This window comes from Vigna umbellata, chromosome 4, assembly GCF_029865625.1.
Source record: "Vigna umbellata cultivar VRB3 chromosome 4, Vumbellata_1.0, whole genome shotgun sequence".
Classification (NCBI taxonomy): domain Eukaryota; kingdom Viridiplantae; phylum Streptophyta; class Magnoliopsida; order Fabales; family Fabaceae; genus Vigna; species Vigna umbellata.
The window spans coordinates 33,833,448-33,844,142 of record NC_142168.1 but is presented as its reverse complement, the minus strand read 5'-3'; the positions used below and the strand labels follow the sequence as shown (position 1 = coordinate 33,844,142).

Here is a 10,695-nt window from a genome sequence, read left to right as displayed (position 1 = left end):
TTCCAATAATCCTTTAACCCTAAAACGTAAAATTAAAACAAAGCTTAAACGGAGGACATCCTTCAACGGATCCGTTTCGCCTTAAACGGATGTTGACATCCGTTGAAGGATGTCATCCGTTTAAGCTTTGTTTTAATTTTATGTTCTGTTATTATTTTATTAGATATTTTAATATTTTGATTTATTATTTTTGAATATCTTTTTAATGTATTTTAATAATGTATATTTATATTAGTTTATATTTAAATATTAAAATATTAAAATAATAAAAATAAAAAATTTTAACTTTAAGGATATAATTGGAATTAAAGATAATTGGGGAGGTGGAGGGAGCAACACCCTTAGCAGAAAGATCAGGAGTCCTTCTCCTCCTTCCATTCGTTCTCTCCTTCTAATTTGCAGAAGCTAATCTCTCTTCTCCCAGCCAAGGACTCTGATGAAGGGGCGTCACCTCCGCCAGACACTGCCGCCTCCGCCAGATCGACATCGCCGGCGACACCATTCTGTCGGAGCCACCGCCGGCCACGGCGTCACTGCCCTTTCTCCCTCTTCTCGCTTCGCGAGAAATCATCTCTCTCCGCGCCGCGTCTCCGCTGCCTGGGGGAGCCCGACCACCGCGAGCCGCGGCTGATGCCACCAGATCCAGGCCTCTCCTCCCTTCTCACTTCTTTATTATTAGAATTCAAAACTGGGTTTGTTCATTCTCTGTTCAATTGATGTATAAATTATATGCGTGATGAACTAGGAGGAAAATAGGTTTCGATCTGAGTTGAATTTATGAAAATGAAGAAGTATGTGGTTGTATGTGATGGCTGGGGAATAAAGATGTTGAACTAGCCACGTTCATGAATGGGTAATGGAAGTTTCGTGTTTGGGTTTGGATAGTTGGAAGATGAAGTGGAAGTTGGGTGTTGACAGAGAATGGAGGAATCGGCTGAAGCAAATTTGGGTTTCTGTTTGTGGTGGTTTTGTGCCAATGAAAGGTTGAGGGTGAGGGGTGGAGAGTAGTCTGAGAAGTGTATGATAGATGATGAAGGCGTTGAATTGAGGTGGTTACGGGTGAGAGGAGTCAAAGGTTGAGGTTTTTATGGTTACAGTGGGCAGAGGCTAGAAAAAAAATGAGCAATGAAGATGATGGGTGTTGGAGGCCGTGGGCGTGTCTTCTTGAAGATGAAGGCCAGTGCTTAAATTGGCAGAAGACTGAAAATTGTCTGTCGGCAGCTTTCAATGGTGGAAGTGGAGAAATTTGGTAACTGTCCACGTCTGAGACCTAAAAAAAAAGGTTTAATGTCTCGGTAGGTCCCTATTTTCGGCATGAATTTCAAATAGGTCCCTTTTCTTTTCGGCGTCTCAATTGGGTTCTTTTTTGTGTAAAATTGGAGCAATTAGGGGTCTGCCGTCAAATTAGACAAACGGCTGTTTAAGTTTGCCTACGTGTTAGACAAACGGCCGTTTAAGTTTGCCGTCAAATTAGACAAACGAAGCAAACAAACAGAGGGCCAGTGAGAATGTGAACAGAAGTTAGACATTCTATTCCAACAACAATGCCACTTAGTGGTAACCAATGCTTGACCAAAAACGACAATATTAAAGGTTGTATTGAAGTTGAGCAGTTAGAGTGTTGATTCCAGATTTGTTGGGAAAAGAAGGAAAACCAAGGGTTTGCACCTAGCGTCACAGCCGAACGGTATGAGTAACATGTGCGACTGGAGAACGAACGTCCCTAGACGAACGCTACGAACACACAGTACTGCAGCGTGGATGACCGAACGGTATGAGTAACATGTGCGACTGGAGAACGAACGTCCCTAGCCGAACGCTGAAGGAGATGAACAGAGAAAGAGAGAGTAAAAAGCACAGAAACAATATTATTCACTCTGATTTCTTCAAAGTCACATTTACAAGAACAGAGGTTTAGAATTTATACAATGAAAAGGCAACTGGACAGTTAATTATAAACTGTCCTCTCTGAAACAATCATTACAAAACTCTAACACAAAGCTGCCACAGTCCTCTCTTATTTAGGTAATTTCCTAATCTAAACCGAACAAATCTAACCCAGAACTACATAAATCAAGGTAAATCAACAAAAACATAGAAAGCCCTTTGAGAGAAGTATAAGAATGATCCAGTTAAAGGGAAATGAAGCCATACAAGGTACCAAATCACTTCATCTTAGCCTCTGTAAAGAGAACATGACGATTAACCCTAGGATCAAATTTTCGAAACTCAAGCTTCTCTGTGAACTGTCTCGGCTTTCTCTTTTCATAGAAAAATCCAGTGCCGGCAGCAGACACTAGTTTCACAAACATCTGAGCCTTTTTCTTCTTGTCACCCATTCTTTACTCGTGAAAGTGATATCACTATCTATCACAAACGCAAGATCTGTAATGGAGGTGTTGTGAGACGCAAATCTGTGTGGTAGATGTTCGATTCATCGCGCTGCTGCAGGTGCGTAAGGCTGCTCCTTCCACTGTTTGTCGTGGCTAACGCCACCTCAGCGACGCACTTGGACGACAGCAGCGCCCGACACCCACTAACGAGCGCCAGCTGTTGCACGTGGAGCTGAGTCAGGAACCAGAAGTGGAAACCACGTAGCGACCGCTGAAGGGACGTCCAGCATTGACTGTCGGGAATCTGGAGTGCAGAACGTGCGTCCAGTGTGGTTGAGTGGGAATGTGCGTTGGCTGAGTGGAGAAGTGCGCTGGTGAGGTGGAAAGCAGATCTGAGAATTCTGAAATATTCTCCACACTCCACACGCTCCACCATTTTTCATTTCTGGAAATTCTTACTCCTCCTTCTCTCTACATTCTCTGCACTCTCTCTCTAAGACACACCACCGTTTCATCCCCTCCAATTCTGGGTTCCGGCAGTGTGGAAGGACGCACGACATCCAGGGCTTCCAGAGAAGAGCGTTCGGCTAGTGAAGCTGTTGGAATAACGAGCATTAATAGTAGGAGAATCTGTGGTTGAAGAATTGTGTCTCTACGTCTGTGAACGTTCGTCATTTCCATGTAAGGGGAAGCTTATTTAATTTAACTGGTTTGATGTATGTGTGTGAACGTTCGTTATTCCATTGTATGGAAATGATGCATGATGTTACTGTGATTGATTTGCATGGACGTTCGTTGTTTATTGAATGGAAATGAAATATGACAGAGTTACATATGATGTATGAGATATATGAATGGGATGGCTTTGGTATGAGCGAATGGAATTATGAGATTTGCATGTTGAAAATGAGCTGGAATATAAATGGATTGAATAAGAGTTTTCCCGTAATAATGAATTTTCCTGCGGAACGGTCTTTGACCGTTCGGCCTCCCTATTAACAGTCAAGAAATGGGATTCGGTCATTTGGATGGAACCCTGTTGAGGACGAGCGTCCTCATGTTCTAAAGCTTTGTTTGAGCGTTCGGTTAACTACTATGGTGTTCGGTATTCTTTGATAAATCACATTCCTTTACATTTATATGCAATATTATACTTTACCATTCGTAAATACTTCGAAAATCCCTTAGTATGGTTGTCAAAGTCTATTCTTTTAAGACTATTAACGTTCGGTCTCACACTGAGCGTTCGTCCAAAGCTCTGTTTTGAATTTAGCATTCGTTCAAATAGTGCTCCGAATTGAGCGTTCGTCCAAGTGGTGTTTGGTTTTTAATTGAGCGTTCGTCCTAATGTGCTCTGTTTAAGCTGAGCGTTCGTCCTTAAGGGTGCTCGGTTCTATAGTGAGCGTTCGTCCAAGTAGGGTGTTCGGTTTTATACTGAGCGCTCGTCCAAAATCGAGCTCGGTCTTATACTGAGCGCTCGCTCTAATGGTGTTCGGTTTTATTGAAATAGCGTACGTCCAACTTCAGATTTGCCACGTTCGGTTATTGATTTAAAATTCACGAGCGTCCGTTCATTCAACTGATTCTCAAGGTAAAAAAAACGTTCGTCCAATGAACAGTATATTGTGAAGCTATTCCCGTACGTCGTTGAAATTCTGCCGTTCGTACTGTGATTCGAACGAGCGTCTTTTTTTCTTGCTCACAGCGTTCGTCCTCTGTCTTATTGGTGACAGAACGTTCGTTTTTTTTTTGTTTCCCTATGAATGATGAAATTGATTATGGAATGATGAATAGTGAATGATGTACAATATGTGAAATGAAATGAAAGTATGAATATTGAACGAGCGTTCCGGGGAGGAATGACTCATGGATGATTATGAGAATTTATAAAGTATGACCGTGGACTTAACAGGCGATTCGATCCTGATATTCCGTGACTACTCGTCCTCACATAGAGGGGTATGTCATGCGTGGGAATGGCAGGAGGTCCCCGTCACATAACAGTAATTTGGACGGAACCGTCACATAACAGTAATTTGGACGGAACGGACTAACCTTGGGTTGAAGCTGATGAGAGTGCCAGCTACTACACCACCCGGGTGCGCGAACGTCGTAGCTACACGGGAAATCATACAGTCCGGACAGTCAGTCGTGTGTTGAGTTTTTCTATTATGGGTGTGTTGAAATATACATGTATGATGAACTGTTTACTTGAATTTGTATGTTGATGCATGAGATAAATTACATAAGCTTACCCCTGCGTTTTTCCTTGTGTTGTCTTGTTTTGTACGTCCGTCCTGTCGTTGCAATGATCATCCGTGTGGATGTGAGCAGAGGGAGACGAGCGTTTGGAAGAGGCATTGAACGAAGAGAATTTGGTTGAAGTTGAAGTGAAGACCGAGCAGTGAGACGCTCGGCCAATCTTTTAATTCTATTATGTATGACCGTTCGATGTTTTCCTGTGTGAACCGTTCGGTCAGGTTTTAAATTTTACGTTCGGGTGTAATTCGTGACTATTGTATGGACGTGCGGTTTTTGCGCGTTCATTATTTATTGTTGTAAGACTATATTCAAGGACGTTCGTCCTTGAGTGTTCGTTTGGTTTTATTTTAGTTGGAAAACTGTACTGTTTTATTATTAACTGTGATTTTCTAATTATATGGTTTTTACTGTATTTTTGGGATGTCACAAAGAACAAATCCATTTTCTAATACAAAAATTAATTCAAAATCATTTTTAATAACACGTAGGCAAACTTAAACGGCCGTTTGTCTAATTTGACGGCAGACCCCTAATTGCTCCAATTTTACACAAAAAAGAACCCAATTGAGACGCCGAAAAGAAAAGGGACCTATTTGAAATTCATGCCGAAAATAGGGACCTACCGAGACATTAAACCAAAAAAAAATCTGTTTTAGCTGTGGGTCATTTTCTTTCCTCTCCCCTGCGGTGTGCTTTCTGACATCATGCCTCCTTTGTGCTACTCATTTTATTTTATTGGGATAATGATGTATCTCTTCTAGCTTCCCTCGGTTGGGCAACCCCACTTCTCTATGAAACCATTTTTTAAAACACGCTGCCACTGCTTTTTTCCTCAGACATATCCCAAACCAAGATTCTCTTTGTTTTGTTTTGGACACGTGGGATCTTCTTTGTCTTGTTTTTTTTTTTTTGTTTTTTTTTCTTTCTTTTTCTTTTGTTTTTTTAGCAAATGCATATATATCACTTAAGAAAAAAAAATTCCCTTCCTGAATCTAAAAAAAAAAACAAATGAAAAGGAAAAATAAAAACTTTGATAACAATAAAAATAAACAAGGGTGTTGCTCCCTCCACCACCACACCTTTCTCTCTCTACCTCCCCAATTTTTTTTAATTCCAATTATATCCTCAGATTAAAATTTTTTACTTTTATTATTTTAATTTATTCCAAACCTAGTTCTCCTACTTTACTCCCTGTATCCAATCTTTTCATCTCTCATTTCCGTTTAACAATTTGTTTTTCGTTTTACTCTGCAACCCCCATTTGTCTTCTCCGTTTCACTTCTCATCCTCCATTTCTTTCTTCTTCATTTTCCTTACATTATTAAAATACATTAAAAATATATTCAAAAATAATAAATCAAAACATTTGAATTAAATTATTAAAATATTTCGAAAATAAAGAATAAACTAATAAAACAAACGGTGACATTTAAACGGTGACATCCTTCAACGGATGTTGACATCCGTTGTACCTTAAACGGATGTTGACATCCGTTGTACCTTAAACAAATGTTGACATCCGTTGGAGGATGTTGACATCCGTTGAAGGATGTTGACATCTGGAGAGGGATGTTGACATATGTTGAAAGGTTACGTTTTTTATTTGAAAGTTTATTCGAATACGCACCTGAAGGAAGCAACACACGCACTACACCACGAGAGCGACACTGCACCACGAGAGGGAGACTGCTTGATAATTCTTTCCACCACCACCAACCTTTGCAACTTATAGTATCTCACAGCGACGAAAGAAAGAGAGGAAGAAATATAATGTTAAAATGAAAGAAAAATATTTTACTCATTTACGAGGGACTAAAATAAGTTATTAGTGGAATAGGTTGTGAATGGGTAAAATTAAAAAATAATAACCCTAAAAATAAAATTTTACTTAGGGGCAAAATAGTAAATGGGAGGTGGAAGGAGAAATGTGTGGTGGGGGAGGGAGCAACACCCAATAAATAAATATATGATATGATAAAAATAAACACGATAAAATAAAAGATTAAAACATAATAATAAATAAAGGATAAGAAAATAAAAATAATAATAATAAAAATAAAAAAAAACAACAAAAACTCCTTTTTTTTCCATTTTTTTTTACGTTTTTAATCTACCGAACGAAATTGGATATTGACAATCGTATCAGAGTAAAATCGTATAAGAAAACACGACTTCTTCGTTTGAAGTCGTCTAATCTCCACCACTTGCCTAAAAACGTAAATATTAAATTTGTCTGCATATTTAAAATGCTATTCAAAATTTTTTATATACGTAAATGCAAGTGTATATATATATATATATATATATATATATATATATATAATATATATATATATATATATATTATATATATATATATATATATGAAAGAATCCGGCCAAATCAAAACGAAAAAAGTAAAAGAAACTAGAAAAGAAAAAAAGACCAATAAAACCCAACAACACGGCCCAACTAGTAGGCAAATGATAGCTAGAGAACTTATGTCAGTGTTGTTAAGTAGATGTAGATATGACTCCTAGGAATATAGGTTTAGAAAGGGTTTTTAACCATTTTGGTGTAATTTTATTTTGAAAATATTATGGTAACTAAAAAAAATATAATTTATAGAAGTGAAGGTGAACACAATTTTATAAAGAAATTGTGTTATGTTGAGGGAATTGTATTTTAATTGAAATGAGGTTGTGTTAATTTAATATAATTTTTATAAAAGAAATTGAAGTCATCACAGGTGAATTTTGAGATGATTTATGTGATTTACATAATGTATTTATATGATGTTGTGACTCTTTTAATTTCTTATTAAATGAATTAAAGTTAATATATTGAAGTTGTATTATGTTATAACAACTTAAATTTTTGTTATAAAATGTATTGAAGAAGTGTGACAACTTTAATTGTTTTTCATAAAAATCAACTTAACACGATTTAATTTAAGTTAAAATAAAATCGTCTTAGTATCACATAATTTCTTTTTTATATAATTGTGTCAAGTGAGCATGATGACTTGTTGAATTATTTTTTTTTTTAAGTTATCTCATTTTAATAATTTCAAAATTAAATTATACCAAACTAATAAAATAGCTTTAGAAAGAGGAGGACTCTGCACTAGTTCATGTTTTATACTTTGTGTGGTTTAAAATTATGTCAATATTTGTTTGTAGAAAAATTGGAGTAGCCAGTGTTCCATTATACCAAGGTCCTTTAAATTTACCCTCCTATCGTATTCATGAAATTGGAAAATGTATTTATTAATTCATATTTATAAAAAAGATTATATAAATGAAACGTAAACATTACCTATAACGGAGAAACAGAAAAACCCAGAGAAGAAAGAAGAGAAAATACAAAGAGAAAAAAGATCTGAATATTTTGAGATTGAATTAATTCTTAAAACGCAAAGACAGACTACAATATATAGTCAATTCAAGCGACTGAAAACAAACAACATAAAGACCGAACGGTCGTTTAAGAAAAAATCAACCAAAGGTCGAGTACAGTAGAGACTGGAAAAACGAACGTACGAACCAAAACCGAATCTACAAGACCGAATGATCACAAGAGAACGTTCAGTCACAAAGGACCAGAACAAGCTGAACGGTTATCAACATGAAACTGAACGGTTATCAACATGAAATCGAACGGCCAAAGAATAATAGAAGAGTCTAATCAACAAATCTCCACCTAGACTCAACTATTATAAGAACGAACAAACCGAGCGATACACAATTACAGACCGAATGGTAAAAACTCAATCCTGGACAACAACTTCAGAAATTTCTCTTTAGCGAGCGACTTAGTCAGCATATCTGCAGGGTTGTCTTCAAATGCAATTTTGCAAATTTGGACATCACCGGATTCCACAATGCTCCTGACAAAATGCAGCTTGACGTCAATATGTTTTGTTCTAGAATGGTAAATTTGATGGTTGGCCAAATGTATGGCACTCTAACTGTCACAATGAACCCAGACGGTCTTTTGATCAATACCCAATTCCCAAATCAAGCCTTTTAACCACAATGCCTCCTTTACCCCTTCAGCGAGCGCACAGTATTTAGCTTTAGTGGTTGAAAGGGCAACAACCGATTGCAATGTAGACCTCCAACTTACAGTAGTACCGAATAGTGTAAACACATATCCCGAACGGGATTTCCCTGTGTCCATGCATCCGACAAAATCTGAATCAACAAAACCTTCAATATAACCTCCACCTTGAAAGTTATTCCGAAAGAGTAATCCAGTATCAAGAGACCCATGTATGTATCTAAGCATTCACTTTAATGCTTGCCAGTGAATTTGTCCAGGATCAATCATAAACCGACTGAGAACACTTACCCCATGCGCTAGGTCAGGTCTTGTGCAGACCATGCCATACATAATGCTCCCAAACCCATTTGAAAATGAAACAGATTTCATCTTCCTCCTTTCATCCTTGGTCTTCGAGCATTGTTCTTTGGTGAGTTTCAAGTGTTGACCGATCGGTGTGCCAGCCGGTTTTGATTCATTCATCTGATACCTTAAAATCACCTTTTGCAAATAAATCTTTTGAGATAAAAACAAGTTTCCCTCCAGTTTATCTCTCTTTATGTCAATGTCCAAGATCCGCCTTGCTTCTCCAAGCTCCTTCATCTCGAAAGCACCACTCAACTTTGCTTTCATCTCATGTTATTGCTGGCAATCAGAATATCATCCACATATAGAAGAAGATACAGTATCTCATTGTCATAGTTCAGAGTATACACGCAATCATCATAATTGCACCGCTTGAAGTTTAGCTTTTTCAGGAAATCATCAAATTTCCTGTACCTCTGCCTTGGACTTTGCTTCAAGCCATACAGAGACTTATGCAACAGGCACACCCTTTCATCCAAAGCAAATCCCTCCGACTGCTTCATATAAATGGTTTCCTCCAAGTCTCCATGCAGAAACGCAGTCCTCACATCCAACTGTTCTAGATGCAAATTGCGGTGAGTAACTATCACCATTAAAACTCTGACCGAACATTGCTTCACAATAGGAGCAAAAATCTCATGATAATCCACACCCTCAATCTGAGTAAAGCCTTTGGCAATAAGCCTTGCTTTGTACCTTGCTTTCTTACCCCCTGGTATAGCTTCCTTTTTCTTGAAGATCCATTTTGAACCTACAACCTTCTTACCCTTTAGCAGATCCACCAATCTCCAGGTGTTATTCTTCCTCAACGGCTTCAACTCTTCCTCCATAGCACCCTACCAAAGATGTCGATCGCTACTGTGAAGAGGCTCCTTGTAACTTCTCGGTTCACCCGAGCTTTCAAGATCTTCAGCAACATTCAAGGCGTAGCAAATTAAATTTGCCTCTCCAAACCGTTTGGTTGGCTTAGAGATCCTCCTTTCCCTATCACGGACAAGCTGATAATTCCTCAATTCATCACCAGCTCCTCTTGAGTGACTCACATCACCAGATGTACCATCTGTATCATCACCAAGATCTGTGATAGACTGGCTTTGCCCTTCACCCGTTCGGTTCTCATCTAATGACCGAACGACTTCGTCTCGCACTTCATCCGTTCGGTCTTCCTCAATCAATGACCGAATGACTCCATCAGTAGTATGCTTCACCTCAACGAACGTATTCTTCTCACATCCAGGATTTTCAGCATGCATTGTCATTCTCGTTTCGTCAAAAACGACATCCCTACTAATTATCAGCTTGAACGGTTTAGTATCTAACCTCCATAGCCTATATCCCTTAACTCCTTCAGCATATCTAAGGAATACATTCTTTACCGCTCGGGCCTCCAGCTTATCCCCTTTGACATGAGCAAATGCCAAAGAACCGAACACCCTCAAGTTTGAGTAATCAGTCGGTCGTCCACTCCAAACTTCCATTGGTGTTTTGTGATTGAGATCCGAAGACAGACTCCTGTTAAGCAAGTATACGACTGTATTGGCAGCCTATCCCCAGAAAGCCTTTGATAACCTTGATCCAAGCAGCATGCACCGAACCCTCTCCAGAATTGTTCTGTTCATCCTTTCAGCCAGACCATTCTGTTGAGGAGTTCCCACTACAGTCTTGTGCCTCCTGATCCCTTTAAACTTGCAGAACTCATTAAATTCCTCTA

The 10,695-nt window shown here is 38.5% G+C and overlaps 1 long non-coding RNA gene across 1 annotated transcript; it reads left to right on the top strand.

Moving 5' to 3' along the window:
* The first annotated feature begins 233 nt into the window (after positions 1 to 233).
* LOC148199974 (uncharacterized) lies at positions 234 to 5,007 on the top strand. Its single transcript, XR_015785831.1, has 2 exons — positions 234 to 692; positions 4,668 to 5,007. It is a non-coding gene; the product is annotated as an uncharacterized LOC148199974 (long non-coding RNA).
* Positions 5,008 to 10,695: the final 5,688 nt, after the last annotated feature.